At 50.0% G+C, this 15,388-nt stretch overlaps 1 long non-coding RNA gene and 1 pseudogene across 1 annotated transcript; one reads left to right on the top strand and one right to left on the bottom strand.

Moving 5' to 3' along the window:
* Positions 1-746: 746 nt before the first annotated feature.
* On the bottom strand, positions 747-10,611 carry LOC138842581 (uncharacterized). The gene is made up of 3 exons (XR_011377286.1): positions 10,520-10,611; positions 9,821-9,914; positions 747-3,225 (listed from the first exon to the last, which is right to left on the bottom strand). It is a non-coding gene; the product is annotated as an uncharacterized lncRNA (long non-coding RNA).
* Positions 10,612-14,464: 3,853 nt separating this feature from the next.
* LOC132596660 (golgin subfamily A member 7 pseudogene) lies at positions 14,465-15,002 on the top strand (annotated as a pseudogene).
* The last annotated feature ends 386 nt before the right edge of the window (positions 15,003-15,388 follow it).

Genomic DNA, 15,388 nt, shown 5'->3' with positions numbered 1-15,388 from the left:
GTCCGCCAGCGACCCTGAAGGCACAGTGAGTATTGATTGGGGGTTAAAATACATTTCATTGAGCAGGCGCGTTGGCAATTCCGGGATCCGTGAACAATGAAGATGGCGGGCAGCACCGACTTCCCTGGATCGTCTCGAGCATTAACAAGGTAATAGAGGCCTTCAGCAGCTTCCCCATGGTGGGGCTTCAACCCAGGGGGTCTTATAGCGTGCGTTGTTTGCTGCTAGCTGGTTCTGTGCCTTTAGTGCGTCAGACTCAGGGCGGGGAAGTACCTGCTTTCAAAACGGGGGTGCTCTGAGGCCAAGTGAGAGTGTCCGGGGAAGCCCAGCACCGAGCTGGCACTCGGAGGCTTTGTTGGACCAGACTTGAATTTTCTGCTGTACCTTTAGTTCAGCCTGAGCAGCCCACGGGTATGCCTGCTCCTGGGCCAGGGATGGTGGAGGATACCCAGTGTAAGTGCTGTGGGCTGGACCCTGAGAGCAAGGGCCTCCTTAAATTTTGCGCTCTGGACATCTCTCCCCTCAAACTGGTGCTGGCCCTGGCAGCTACCTGGACAGGTTTTCTAGAAAGGCTGGTTGAGGCCAGGTGGTGGAGGTGTTAGACCTTCGCGGTCTCCTAGGAGTTTCGACTCGCCCAGGAAACAAGAGTCGGAAGCCGATGCAAAACGCAAGAGGTTTATTGAAGGCCGGTGCACCGGGCTTCCTTGGTCCTCACGCAGGAGGCCGGAGAAGGAACCCCCCCCAGGGCGTGAACATGTACTTTTATAGGTCTCAATTTCCTGTTATGCAAAGTGTGGATTCAATTGTGATTTTTAATGATAGGTTCTTAGCCTCTGTTCGGACCAGAGAGGGAACCTGTCCCAGGCTTCCTGATTGGTTCTTTGACAGATACCTTTTTTACATTTTGTTTATCTCCCTCCTTCTCGGAAGGGGGCCGGACATCCTGGAAATTCACCCATTGTCTAAGAAGCCCCTATTGTCTGGAGAGTTCTTAATCATTAGCTGGAACAATGTCCCTCGAGTCCCACATTTCCCCCTTTTTCTTGTGACTATTGATTCCAATCATGGAATCTCAATCTTCTGTTCGTAAACTTTGGTACTGTTGTCTTAGCATTAGAACTTGTACAGTACTGATACGTTCTCTAATAAATGTTATCAAACGATTTAGAATACATGGTCCAAAAGTTAAAATCAACAATAAAACAATAAGAGGTCCCAACAGAGTAGAGATTAAGGTGGTAAACCAGGGGGATTTATCAAACCATGATTGAAACCATCCTTTTTCGTTTTCTCTCTCCCTTTGCCTTTTATCTAAGCGTTCCCTTAGTTTATCCATGGTTTTGGTAATGGTTCCTGAATGATCAATATAAAAGCAACATTCTTCTTTTAGAGCGACGCATAATCCCCCTTCCTTAAGAAACAGCAAATCTAGGCCTCTTCTATTCTGCAACACCACTTCTGAAAGTGAGGTGAGTGATTCCTTTAGTTGAGTTATGGAACTTTCTAATGCTCGAAGATCGATGTCTACAGCCTTTCTTAAACTTGCATAATACTGGGGTTGTTGTATGAGGGCTGTGGTTCCTGTTCCTATCCCAGCAGTTATTCCTAGTCCTAGGAGCATGGCCAACGTGAGGGTTATAGGTTCTCTTTTCCATCTTTTTCTTCCCTCGTATTCATCTAGAAAGGATGAATCCGAATGATAGATAAGTCTAGGAACTAATTGCACTAGTACACAAAAATCAGCTGAAGTGTTGAGAACTTCCAGAGAAACACAAGGGGTTAGCCCCGTGTTACATGCCCACCATCCATCTTGGGGAGGTACAAGATATCCCGAGCCTGAAGGGAGGCTAAAATCATGACAAAGGTGTCGATGGGACTGGGGAGGTGCTCCTACACAAGTACCATTTCCAAAAACCGAAGACAAAGTTAATTTACTGTTCCCTTCCTGTTTCCATCGACAATGGTCCGGGGAGCTGACATTAGTATAATTACAACTATATCCTATAGCATCATAGTAAGGGGGAGGGGCAGCATAACAAAGCCAACATGATTTTGTAGCCTCCGGGTTTGTAGCATTAAGGACCGTAAAAGCTGCCTGCACCAAAGAAAGCATTCTATCCTGGGGGGTTCCGGGCTTAATCGTTGTCTCTTTCAGCCCAGAGGTCCCGTTATTTTTAGGGGCTGGGGGTAACGGGGGGGGGGGCCAAGTACAGGGTTTGGGCCTATCGACACAGGAGCGGGAGTCTCAATTTTTAGCTTAAGGGTCATCAATATTCCCAAATCATATCCATTCTTGTAAAATCTAATGCCCCATGAATGGCCATTTATCCATTCTTTATCTCTTTTTCCAGGATTACTAAAGGAAATTTTCAGGGGGTGGCACCATCCTGAACATTCGGGGGCGACAGATTGGGGACCCCTATAAGAAGTATGAGTATAGTTGGCTGTTACTGTAATAAAATCCCAAGTTGAGGTGGGTCTCCAATAAGTATCTCCTGTGGTTTCACATCCCCAGTTTTGGCAATAAAAATTTTCGGTTCCCCCACATTTATAATTCAGGGATCGGGGGCGATGGAACCCGGGGCATACATAGAAGGAGAGGGTTCTGAGCCAACTTCTTCGGACCTGATTTTTACAACCCTCTCCAGAGTAATCAGCTCTAGTTAGAAGTTCGGACGGAGCATTATGCTGATCATAATAACCCTCTAGATCCCAATAGGGAGCTCCTATGGCCAGTTTACAGACATCAGGAAAAACTGGCCACCAGGTCCAGGGAGGTGCAGTATGGCTAATGGACCAGGTTACATCTCCAGTTTGAGAAATTACCTGCCAAGTTAGACGTTGGGGCAGGTGAGGGCTAAAATCACTTACAGTCAGTAAAGGCAGTAAAATCAAAATTATAAGTCTTAGGTTCGTACAAGCTTGAGTTTGAGCGGGTTGTCGGTTCTTTGGGCCCGCCATCCTGATGATGCCGTCGCTGGTGCAGCTTTCACGTGTGAAGCATGAATCCAGGCAGCGATGCCATCCACTTTTATGGCCGTTGGGGTGGTGAGGAGGACGGTGTATGGTCCTTTCCATCGAGGTTCCAACGTCTGGGTTCGATGCCGACGGATGTATACGGAGTCTCCGACTTGGAAAAGATGAGTTTCTCCCGGTGTTCCCGGTTGGTAGGCCTCGGCGAGTTGGGACCATATCTCCTTTTGGACCAGTTGGAGTCCCAATAGCCTAGCATACAAGTCAGTGTTATTTTGACAGTCTGGTTTTGTTTCTTCTCCCAAGGTGAGAAGAGGAGGTGGGGCCCCGTATAGTACCTCAAAAGGAGTAAGATGGTATCGGGAAGGTGTATTCCTAACCCGAAACAGGGCTAAAGGAAGGAGCACCGTCCAATCTGTACCGCCAGTCTCCAAGGACAATTTAGTTAGGGTCTCTTTTAGAGTTCTATTCATTCTTTCTACCTGACCTGAACTCTGGGGTCTATACGCACAATGTAATTTCCAATCAGTCCCCAAATATCTGGCCACATCCTGACTTACCTGGGCGACGAAGGCCGGACCATTGTCGGACCCTATTACCTTTGGCGCCCCAAATCGAGGAAAAATTTCTTCTAGGATCTTTTCGGCTACCACAGCAGCTGTTTCTTTCTTCGTTGGGAAGGCTTCTATCCATCCTGAAAAAGTGTCTATAAAAACCAGGAGGTATTTATTACCGTACCTTCCAGGACGCACTTCGGTAAAGTCCACCTCCCAGTAAGTTCCTGGGCGGTCTCCCCTGAGCCTTTTTCCAATTTCAAGTTTTCCCTTGTGAGCATTTACCTGTTGACATGGAACACATTCCTGTACAATCTGTTCAGCTAATTTCGTCAATCCAGGGGTTCCGTACCCGGTTTTATGTAACAGGGATATCATTTTTTTAGTCCCCAGATGTGTCCATCTATGAATCTGTTGTAACATGGATTCTGCTTGCTGAGGGGACAAAGTTCCTTTTGTTGTGGCCGGGATGATTTCCTCGTCGCGGCCTGGTTTTTCAGGAACTTTATCTGACAGTCCTAAAATGACTTCTCCCGATGCTATTTCTCGGGCCACTTGGTCAGCCATATTATTACCCCTGGTTATTGGGGTATTGTCTTTCTGGTGTCCAGGGCAGTGAATGATGCTAACTTTAGTGGGAAGCATGAGTGCAGCCAATAGAGCCACAATTTCGTCTTTGTTTTTAATTTCTCTGCCACTTGAGGTTAGCAACCCTCTCTGTTGGTAGATGGCACCGTGGATATGAGCGGTAGCAAATGCATATCTACTGTCCGTGTAGATGTTTACCTTTTTATTCTCTGCCATCTCCAATGCCCTTGTCATGGCAATTAATTCAGCTCGTTGGGCTGAGGTCCCTTGTGGTAGCGCAGCTGCCCAGATGACTTGTTTTCCGTCTACCACGGCTGCTCCAGCTCGACGCTTACCTCCTTCCAGGAAACTGCTCCCATCAGTAAACCAAGTAAAATCAGCATCAGGAAGGGGTAGGTCCGTCAGATCAGGTCTACTGCCGTGTGCTGCAGCCAACACTTCCTGACAATCATGGATGATGGTGGAGCCTTCTAAATCGGGATCAGGTAGCAAGGTAGCTGGATTGAGTCCTGTGGCTGGAGCAAACTTGATGCGATCTGAGTTTAGCAACAGGGTTTGGTAATGGGTCATCCTGGTATTAGTTAGCCACCTACCCGGTGGTTGACGGATTACATTCTCCAGGGCATGAGGAGCTGTTATCGTTAGATTTTGTCCTAAAGTTAGTTTGTCAGCATCTTTGACCAGGGCGGCTACTGCAGCGATTATCTTTAAACAGGTGGGCCATCCTGATGCCCCAGGGTCCAATTTTTTTGACAAATAAGCAACTGGGCGATTCCAGGGACCCAATTTCTGAGTCAATACTCCTTTTGCAATGCCCTTATTTTCGGCCACATATAAATGAAAAGGTTTGGTTACATCTGGCAGTCCTAGGGCTGGAGCTGAAAGTAAAGCTCGTTTGATTTGGTCAAAAGCCCGTTGTTCCTTTTCGCCCCAAACGAAAGGAGTGCTGTTTTTGGTTAGGGGGTACAATGGGGCCACCAGCTCAGCAAACCCTGGAATCCATAGTCTACAGAATCCAGCCGTCCCCAAAAATTCTCTAACCTGCCTGGCGTTTTGGGGAGCCGGAATTTGGGCCACCGTATCCTTTCTGCTCTCCGTGAGCCATCTTTGTCCCCCTTTTAACAGGTACCCCAGGTAACTGACCTGTTGTTGGCATATTTGTGCTTTCTTGGCTGAGGCTCTATATCCCAGGGTTCCGAGCTCTGTTAACAGTTTTTCAGTTCCCTTGATACAATCTTCCTGGGTTTCAGCAGCTAATAAGGTGTCATCAACATATTGAAGTAGCGTTACCTGTGGATTTGATTCTCTATATGACGCTAAATCCTGATGAAGAGCTTCATCGAAGATGGTAGGGGAGTTCTTAAATCCCTGAGGTAAACGAGTCCATGTCAGTTGGCCAGATATCCCTGATGCTGGGTCCTTCCATTCGAAGGCAAAGTAGGGCTGGCTGAGGGGAGAAAGTCTTAGGCAGAAAAAAGCATCCTTAAGGTCCAAAACAGTATACCATGTATGTTGGGGCGGAAGAGTGCTTAAGAGATTATAAGGATTTGGTACTGTGGGGTGGAGGTCCGCCACTCGTTTATTTACCTCACGCAGGTCTTGTACTGGTCGATAATCATTAGTTCCCGGTTTCTTAACTGGCAGGAGAGGGGTATTCCACGCGGATTGACATCTTACCAGAATACCCAATTCCAGCAACCTCTGTATGTGAGGACGGATGCCGTCTTTGGCTTCCTTACTCATGGGGTATTGACGAACCGTTATTGGGGTGGCAGTTGCCTTGAGTTCCACTAGTACTGGGGGCCGATTTTTAGCCATCCCCATACCGGCGGTTTCTGTCCAGGCTTGCGGGAACCGAGTTACCCAGTCTGTGACATTAACTCGTGGAGATGAAGGTTTTTCATATAATTTATATTCATCTTCCAATCTCATAGTCAATATTTGGAGTAATCTTCCCTTACTGTCAGTTATGGTGGGACCTTCCGGTTGGAAGTGGATTTGAGCCCCCACTTTGGAGAGCAAGTCTCTTCCCAGCAAAGGATGGGGCATTCCGGAATAATCAAAAATGAATGGGTTACTCGTCCAATCCCAAGATCTACTGTCCTTCGTGTGGTCCATGAATATTGTTTATTCCCAGTGGCTCCTTGTACCCATGACCTTTTAGCTGAGATAGGACCTTTTGAGTGGAGAAGGACGGAGTGCTGGGCTCCGGTATCTACCAAAAATTGAACAGGTTCCCCCTCCACTTTAAGAGTTACCCGGGGCTCGGGGAGAGGGTTCGAGCCCTGACTTTCCTAGTCTTCTTCTTCCAATGTTAAGATTTTGTTTCTGGTTGGCCTTCCTCCATTCTTTTTCTTAGGGCATTCTCTCGCCCAATGTCCTTTTTCTTTACAGTAGGCACATTGGTCCTTGTCTAATGGCCGCCTTCTGTCTGCCGTTCGCCCTTCCTGCCTATTTCTATCCCCTATATTTCTTCCTCCAACCGCAGTGGCCAGTATCTTACTTAAATTCCTCTCCTGTCTCTTATCCCGTCTTATTTCACGGGCTTCCTGCTCTTTCTGCTTTCTTTCTTCCTTCTCTTCCTCTGTTTCTCTTTTGTTATATACTTTATCTGCCTCTTATACTAACTCCTGAAGCGAAAATCCCTGCAAGCCATCTAGCCTCTGTAATTTCTCCTTAATATCAGGGGCCGCTTGATCTATGAAAGCCATTGCTATAGTAGCCCTATGTTCCTCCGAAGTTGGATCATAAGGGGTAAAGCGTCTAAAGGCTTCCATTAAACGTTCCAGGAACACAGTTGGAGATTCCTGGGGCCCCTGAGTGACTTCCCTTCCCTTAGCCAAATTAGTGGGCCGTCTGGCCGCTCCATGGAGACCCGCCACCAGAGCCTGGCGATACATTTTCAGGCGCTCCCTACCTTCCGGGGCATTGAAATCCCAGTTTGGCCTGACGAGTGGGAAACCAGCATCAATCTCGTTAGGCAGCTGGGTAGGTTGCCCATTGGCGCCTAATACATTTTTTTTGGCTTCTAAAAGAACCCGTTGCCTCTCCTCAGTCGTTAGGAGAGTCTGAAGCAGCTGCTGACAATCATCCCATGTGGGCTGGTGGGAGAAAACAAGAGATTCTATTAAAGCGGTAAGGGCCTGTGGATTTTCGGAAAAAGTTGGGTTATGCATTTTCCAATTATAAAGATCTGCAGAGGAAAAGGGCCAATATTGGAGAGGTCTATTCCCTTGGCCATCGGGGGGGCCATATTCTCTAAGAGGTAGGGCAGTGGAGTCCGGGGAGATAGCCCTCCGGCTCCTAGTGCCCGCTGAGGGACCCTTTCTTCTTCCATCATGGATGGTCCCCTTGGTGCCGAGGGCAGTGGAGCTGGGGGACCTCTAGGTGGTAGGGGATTTGGGGCCGGAGGATAAGGGGGTGGGGAATCCAAAAGAAGCAAATCGGACTGCGGGTCAGGATAAATCGCTTTCGGTGGATCTGGGGCGCCGGGTAGCTTTTCCGTGTTGGGGTTTTTCTTTAGGGCTAATATCTCCGACGCTGCTGATGTGTGCGCGGACGTACCTGTTGAGGAAACAAAGGGTCGGACCCACGGAGGTGGGGAGAGAATTAAATCTTCCCAGACCAAGACATATGGTACTTGGTCTGGATGTCCGTGGGGTCCTATATTAAATATCTTAGACTTCAGCAACCTAATCTTGTCTAATAAAAAGGATCCTTCAGGGGGCCATCCTATCTGAAATGTTGGCCATTCAGAGGCACACAAAGTCTGCCACTTTCCTTTCTTCACCTCTACTGAAAAATTATGGGCTCTGGCCCGAACTTCGGTCCAATGGCTTAGGGTAAGGGAAAGAGGAGTCGTCATAGTTTGTCCCATTGTCGTCCGTCAGAGAAGAAGAATAGACCACAATACAGAAACAGTTAAAACTCCACGAAACACATATACGTATGGGCCACCGCGAGCTCGCTTCAAAACCGAAACCTCTTCAGATGGCAGTTATCACAAAGGGAACTGCCGAAACCGAGTGAAGGGGAGACAGAGTTTGCCTCTCCTTCCAGATGAGCCACCAGGGCGTCCCCTAGGGCTCATGGACGCCGGCTATTAGCACGTCTGCCTAGCCAGAGGTCCGATACAGATTCCACAATAAGCCGATTCTTACGGCCTTCCTCCGATAATGGCCCACAAAGAACAAGGGACAAACAGACAATCAAGCTCGAGCTTACCTGGTACCTCCAACTCCCGATGTTCTCGTGGTCCGGGGTGAGTGGAATCCCGGACGAGCCCCCAAATGTTAGACCTTCGCGGTCTCCTAGGAGTTTCGACTCGCCCAGGAAACAAGAAGAGTCGGAAGCTGATGCAAAACGCAAGAGGTTTATTGAAGGCCGGTGCACCGGGCTTCCTTGGTCCTCACGCAGGAGGCCGGAGAAGGAACCCCCCCAGGGCGTGAACATGTATTTTTATAGGTCTCAATTTCCTGTTATGCAAAGTGTGGATTCAATTGTGATTTTTAATGATAGGTTCTTAGCCTCTGTTCGGACCAGAGAGGGAACCTGTCCCAGGCTTCCTGATTGGTTCTTTGACAGATACCTTTTTTACATTTTGTTTATCTCCCTCCTTCTCGGAAGGGGGCCGGACATCCTGGAAATTCACCCATTGTCTAAGAAGCCCCTATTGTCTGGAGAGTTCTTAATCATTAGCTGGAACAATGTCCCTCGAGTCCCACAGAGGGAAGCAGGGTATAGGTGCATTTTATGTTTAGGGTAGTAGGGAGCCATGGAGGTTTGTGGAGCAGGCCTGTGATGGGGATGAAGCCGGTATTCTGAAGGCAGCTTTGAGGAGGGGGGCTGCAAACAAGGCTGGGGGAAGCCTGCCTGGTGGGTGGGAATGACCGAGAGAAGGCAGCTGCTGAGGTCTCCTGGGTCTTTGAAGCCTCGTATTTCTCCCTGTGTGGTGGCTCCCGGGAGCCCGTGATGAGGAGAGGAACAGTGAGCACTGTGGGCTCCTCTCCCTGGGGCTTCATCTGCCAAAGCCACCGAGCGTGCAGGCCTCCCCAGTGCTTGACAACCAGTCCTGTTCGCTGAATTTTTCATTAAGAAAACTGGTCACCAAAGAGCAGCGGCTGGGGAAAGTTTCACCAGCACTGCTTGGGGTGTGAACCAGGCAGACCCAGAAGCGTGGGGGTGACCCATTCCAAAGTCTCCCACTGCAGGCATACACTGGCCCACACACACGCATGTGTGCATAGCACCCCCGAGGGCCCATATGTAAGTGCACACTGTCAGATTCGTAGTGTGTAACACAAGAACGCCGTGTGCCACACCCACAGGCTGACAGGACACAGCATAACTCAGGGCTTCGGAGTCAGATCTGCAATTTACTAGGGAGTTTTCCCAAGCCTCAGTTTTCTCATCTGTAAAACGGGGATAATAAGAGAACCTCCTTCATATGTCTGTTGCAAGGGTCGAATGAGATCGTCCATGTACAGTGCTAAGCATGGCGGCCTCCCAGATGATAAGCACGCCATCAGTAGTAGCTGTTAGCATTTCTGTTATGATGGTGAGGACGTACACCACACAGACCAGCACCACAGACATCCTCCTTCTCAAACTCCTTTATCTCTGACTCCTGCCCTTTTATAACCTCTGCGTGGGGAAGGGCTTAACGGGAGGGCCTATGGTTCTATAAGCAGCTTTTGACCACTTACTTTTAAACTGAGCACAGTGGACTGTTCGTTTCTCACTTTGGAAATGGTAGATCTATCGTGTTAGGGGGGTGAGCATAAACTTCGTTATAAAATCCTGCAGAGAGAGGGGAAAGAAGCAGGGCTGAAAGATGAAGGGGAAGACGAGAGGGAGACCCGTTTCTGGTTTCAACCTCCCTGAGGCCAGCTGCCGCTCCTTGGGCCCCTCCTAAACTACATTCATGGCCTTCCAGCAAATTCCCCTTTCTCATTAAGTAGCTTCAGTTGGATTCTGTTATGTGCAGCCAAAACCAGGGCAAGGCCGGGTGAACGAGATGTGGCTCCTCCCTTCCCAGAGCTCAGCCCAGTGCAGGGATAGGAGGCGAACAGGAAGCGGCGCCTTCGGGAAGTGCTGGGATGGGGGAGGGACTCGGAGCCACGCTTGCTGGCGGGGAGAAGGGGTTTTTCTGTGCAAATGTCCTCTGAGGTGAGGAAGGGAGGAGAGGGCAGCCTCAGCAGGGGGCACAGCTCATCAGACACCCGGAGGGGAGCCTGGCACGGTTTATACAGAACACCCGTATCTATGTCTTTAACCGGATCACAAACATTAACAATCCCTGCGGTTTCACCGCCCCCAGTACCTCTCCCCTCCTGTGGTCGTGGTGGAAACCGTGTTATTCTCCCATTTCTAGGGGCAGAGCTCAAGGTTCAGACAACCCCTACCTTTTCTTCCAGTAGATTCCTGGAGATACTCAGAACCTAGAACCCCAGGCTGAGGTGGCGCTGAAGCAGCTGTCTGAGGCTGTGGAGAGAAGGGGAGGAGGAGGTGCCTGTGTCCTCGTCAGAGGCAATGGGGACAAGGCGACCCGGTTCCGGAGGCAACAGAAGGCTTCCTGAGCGGGGGTGGGGGTGGGGGGTGCGTGGCAGGGCTGAGGGGAGGGTTGGAGGCCGGCAGAAGGAGCTGGGACTGCAGGGCACGTTGGGGAGGCTCTGGGGGAGCCTGTCTGGGCACTGAGGGCCTCTGGTCAGAGGCACCGCAAGGAGGGGCCTGGGGGAGATTTGATGGCCTACTGCATGTCCCCAGTGACACGCCCCAAGTTGGCGCGCCTGAACGTAATTGAAAAATATTTATATCTACATCTTGGAGACAGAAAGAGGGAGAAGCTGAGTGATTACTTCGTGCCCCAGGTGCCTAGCACCATCTCATTTCATTGTTTCAGCCGTCCTGTGAGGCAAGTATTCTTATTCTCAGTTTTCAGATGAAGGAACCAAGACTCAGAGAGGTGATGCTACATGCCAAGGTCACACAAGTGGCCACAGCACCGCCACGTTGTTGCCGAGCAAGGGCTCGTGTGCCTGAGGTGCAGAAAGCCAAACTCTGACAGCGGGGTTTGCAGCAAAGTGAGGGTTTATTTGCAGGGAGCCAAGCCAGGAGAACGGGCAGCTCATGCTCCAAAGACCCGAACTCCTCCATAGCTTTCAGGCAAGGGTTTTTAAAGACAGTGTGAGGGGAGAGGGTCGTAGGAAGCTGATCAGCCCGTGGACCTTCTTCTGATTTGTTGGTGGTGAGGTAACAGGGTGATGTTTTAGGAATCAAAATCTGGTTCCAACCAGCCTGGGGTCTAGTGCTTGTGGTCAGCATGTAGTCACCATCCTCCCTCCACCTGGGTGGGAGTCTTAGTTTCTATAGAACAACTCAAAGATACGCATCAGATTGTTATCTGTATCCCCTGAGGAGGCACTAGGAGGCCTGTGACTCTGTTGTCCTAATAGTTAACTGCTTGAGTCTGCTCTTTGGAGCTCAGGGAAGCCGAGGAGACTAAAGCCTTTTTCTACAAACAAGAAACGGGGGATGTGGAGGGGCTTTTGTACCCAGGAGGGCCCCGAAGGGTCCTGCTTCGTTTCAATCCCCGCTTTTCTTTGATACTCTTCAATCCTGAGGGGAATGGGGGCGGGACAAGAAAGGGAATAAAGTTTGGGATGGAGACGTTAATCATAAACTCAGTAAGGGAACTGGGTTTCAAAGTTATGGTAAAACCACTGCAGTCCTGCCCTCATCTTGTCAGCAGACCGCTGAAACACAGCCTGTGCTGCATAGAGGAGCATGCGCCCTGAGCAGCCAGGAGAAGCCTGTTAAATACTCACACGCCTTCCTCACAAGCTCATCATCCAGGCAACAGCCCCATAGTATTATTATTATTATTAATTTTAATTTTATTTTTGGCCGCGTTGGGTCTTTGTTGGTGCGCACAGGCTTTCTCTAGTTGCGACGAGCGGGGGCTACTCTTCGTTGAGGTGCGCAAGCTTCTCATTGCGGTGGCTTCTCTTGTTGCGGAGTACGGGCTCTAGACATGTGGGCTTCATTAGTTGTGGCTCGTGGGCTCAATAGTTGTGGCTCGCAGGCTCTAGAGTGCAGGCTCAGTAGTTGTGGTGCACAGGCTTAGTTGCTCCGTGGCATGTGGGATCTTCCTGGACCAGGACTGGAACCCGTGTCCCCTGCAGCACTGCGCCACCGGGGAAGCCCGACCCCCCGCATGGTATTACTAGCCTCATGATTCCCCACCTCCTTTCCCAGAACCTATTTACTCTTTGTTTATACATACTTCTAATAAGCCGTGTGGTGGAAAGAGCACAGATCAGTCAGAAGTCCTGAGGCAAGTCTGTTAGCATCTCTCTGTGTCTCCTCCCCCATCTGGAAAATTGAGATAAAAATAAGTGCCTCGGGACTGAGGTTTTCCTTCGGGTCAGAGGATCGTAAGGTCATGGTGTTCCTCATAGACCACTGTGACGTTCAAACATACATAATTCCATAATACAAAAGCACATTTATGGAAGAAAGTATAATTATGTATCATGTCTCTAGGATAGTGTATCTTTTTTTTTTAAAAGTATACATTGAACCTAAAATCAAGAAAATACCTCTCTTTAAATTAATTTTTTTTTCTCTGTACACTGGGAAAGTCTCATTATATGTTTTAGGCAGGACACCCGGGTCCAGCTCATCCCACAAGTGCCAGTTTGAGAACCCCTGGGCTGGAGGTGGGAGACTAGTCCCTGCCTGACCAGTCACCCTGCTGTGTTACTTTGGACACGTCACTCACCTGTTCTGGGCTTTTGTTTCTCCTGGATGCAGCAAGGGGGTGAGGGTGGCCTAGAGATCATCCGAGGTCCTTTTCAGTTCCAGCCTTCAAGGGTGGAGTCTGTTCCTGCATCTCAGTGTCACATGCAAGATCCCATGGACCAGGGGCAGCTGTGAATCCATCTTTTCCTCTAGTTCCCCATCTGTGCATCTATTCCTGCCCTGTGGGAAACCATACATGGGAGTCTTGGGCCAAGGAAAGGCTGCTCCTTCCCCTCCAGGAGACCCCTAAACAATGTCTGAGGGGGATCCAGGCTATTAAAGTAATTTACATAGTAATTAACAAGGTTCCATTAGTGGATTCCTGGAGCCAGAGTGCTCTGCTTCCATTTCCCTTTAGGGGTACACAGTCCTGGGCTGGGACTGAGGCTTGCTGGGGTTTGGCTGGTGGAGCAGTGAGGGGAAGACTTTTCCATGCTCACGTGTCCCAGCCCCACACCCAGGGAAGAGAAGCAGTGACTGTGCGAGGGCCCCAGCTGGCTGGGTAATGAGGTCTGGGGCGAAGGGGCACCTCGTGAACACTTCGGGCCTGAAACCCCAGGAAGAAAGGCAGCCGTGAGTCTCACAGCCATGTGTCTGTTCTGCAGCCCAGGGCCTAGCGCCTCCAAGAGCTCCTCTTTCAAGATGACACAGAATTTCTCATGTCCTTCTGGGCCTCCGACAAATTATATGTGTGACCACAGTAGGGTGCCAAGCTTCCCTGGTTATCACCCCTTTGAGCCCCTCAGCAACCCTGAAAGGCAGATGTTAACTTTTCCATTGTGGGGTTGAAGAAACCTATGCCCAGAGAGGTGAGGTAACTTGTCCAGAGTCACACAGCCTGAAATAGCAGAGTGGAACTAGAACCTGGGTCCTCCGACACAATCCAGCTCGTGCCACTTGGCTAGTGGTTTCTAAACAGCTCTGTGGAGCCCTAGGGGACTCTCAGAGTGGTTTGCCTCAGGATAAGGGCTCGTCGAGAGGACTGGAAACTCCACCCCATGTGTCCCCCGCTTCAACCAGGGCAGTTATTTACATGTTGGACGTCTAGGTGGGATTTTGTTTGCATTCCAGTTAGAAAAGCTTTTAAAATCACTGCACTTTTAGAAAATTGTCCCAGGAAGGGACCTGTCACAGGGCCGCTTCCTTGCTCATCTCTGACAGTGAATGGAGACCCGTGGAGCTGTGTAATGTGGCAGAATTGGCGTTCTGAGGCTCTGGTCTGGGGTCCCAGATCCCTGGCCTTGGTCTCCCCATCAGGCTTCCTGCAGGTGAAGCCCAGTACCCGCTGCCTGCCCAGCCCCTCCGGCTCCCTTCTCCCACCGAGCCCGGCTGGCCTGCTGCTCCCCTGCCCCACCAGCAGCCTTCTCACTGCTCTGTAACAGCTTCTCCAAGGCTCCGTTGTTTCCATGACCAACCAAGGAAAAAGACAACAAAGATGGGGAGAGGACAACGTTTCTGGGGTCTCCACAAGTTTTGAATGATTTCCCTACACTTCTTCACTCAGCAAACATTTCTAGAGCTGTAAGAGCCAGCATCTGAGGATAAAAATGTCCCTGAAGGCGGTGCGACAGCCGCTGGAGGGCAGCGGAGGCGGCGTGGCCCGTCCTGTCCTCGCCACGAGGCCGCAGCAGACGCCAGTGTCCGGGAAGGTTTTCATTCGGCGAGACTACAGCAGTGGCATCCGCTGCCAGTTCCAGACCAAGTTCCCCGCGGAGCTGGAGAACCGGATTGACAGGCAACAATTTGAAGAAACAGTTCGAACTCTAAATAACCTTTATGCTGAAGCAGAGAAGCTCGGGGGCCAGTCCTATCTTGAAGGCCGCCTGGCTTGTCTAACAGCGTACGCCAACTTCCTGTGCATGGAAACTCACTACGAGAAGGTTCTGAAGAAAGTCTCCAAATACATTCAAGGGCAGAACGAGAAGATCTATGCTCCCCAAGGCCTCCTCCTGACAGATCCCATCGAGAGAGGACTCCGAGTTATTGAAATTACTATTTATGAAGACAGAGGCATGAGCAGTGGAAGATAAACCGTAGAATTAAAGGCCCACCTCCAGCTGGGACCCTCATCTGTGCACCGGCCGACCGCAGGGTGTCCCCCACCTCCTCTCCAGAGCATCATTCCTTTGAATCTGCTGTCAGAGCCACGGTGCCCTTCGCTCCAAGGACTGACTTTCTAGAATTCCACACCTGGAGTGACCGCTAGTCGCTCAGCATCCACTTTGTGTCTCCAAATGGTGGAGGACTCTGTAATCTTTGGATTCGTTTTTGAGAAAACGCAGTGAAGCATTTCACTTTTTTAATTCAAAACCATGAATAAAATATGCAGTTGGTCAGCCCAACACAGTTTATTTCTTACCTGCCAGCAGTGCCAGTGGCTCTCGTCATTCCCTGGGCTTCAGCAAGTCGTAAACTAGCCAGTGCTCAGTCTTACTCCCCCAGATTCATAAAACGCTTTTCTCCAGGATTTT

This window comes from Globicephala melas, chromosome 2, assembly GCF_963455315.2.
Source record: "Globicephala melas chromosome 2, mGloMel1.2, whole genome shotgun sequence".
Lineage (NCBI taxonomy): Eukaryota > Metazoa > Chordata > Mammalia > Artiodactyla > Delphinidae > Globicephala > Globicephala melas.
The sequence above is the reverse complement of the archived record's forward strand: the minus strand, read 5'-3'. Positions and strand labels throughout refer to the sequence as shown.